Raw genomic sequence first — 519 nt, 5'->3', positions numbered from 1 at the left:
TTAACTGAGTTCTTGCAGATCTGTGAGACTGTTAAGACTAATGGAGTAGATACTGAAGTCTACAGGCTCATGCTTTTCCCTTTTGCTGTAAGAGACAGAGTTAGAGCATGGTTGGACTCTCAACCTAAAGATAGCCTGGACTCCTGGGATAAGCTAGTCACGGCCTTCTTGGCTAAGTTCTTTCCTCCTCAAAAGCTGAGCAAGCTTAGAGTGGATGTTCAGACCTTCAAACAAAAAGATGGTGAATCCCTCTATGAAGCTTGGGAAAGATACAAGTAGATGACCAAGAGATGTCCTTCTGACATGTTTTCAGAATGGACCATGATAGATATATTCTATATGGTCTATCTGAGTTCTCTAAGATGTCACTGGACCATTCTGCATGTGGATCCATTCACCTAAAGAAAACGCCTGCAGAGGCTCAAGAACTTATTGACATGGTTGCAAATAACCAGTTCATGTACACTTTTGAGAGGAATTCCATGAATAATGGGACGCCTCAAAGGAAGGGAGTTCTTG

The 519-nt window shown here is 42.2% G+C and overlaps 1 non-coding gene across 1 annotated transcript; it reads right to left on the bottom strand.

Moving 5' to 3' along the window:
- Positions 1-201: 201 nt before the first annotated feature.
- LOC130983479 (small nucleolar RNA R71) lies at positions 202-305 on the bottom strand. Its single transcript, XR_009087466.1, has one exon. It is a non-coding gene; the product is annotated as a small nucleolar RNA R71 (small nucleolar RNA).
- Between the last annotated feature and the right edge of the window lie 214 nt (positions 306-519).

Source organism: Arachis stenosperma, chromosome 5, assembly GCF_014773155.1.
Source record: "Arachis stenosperma cultivar V10309 chromosome 5, arast.V10309.gnm1.PFL2, whole genome shotgun sequence".
Lineage (NCBI taxonomy): Eukaryota > Viridiplantae > Streptophyta > Magnoliopsida > Fabales > Fabaceae > Arachis > Arachis stenosperma.
The sequence above is the reverse complement of the archived record's forward strand: the minus strand, read 5'-3'. Positions and strand labels throughout refer to the sequence as shown.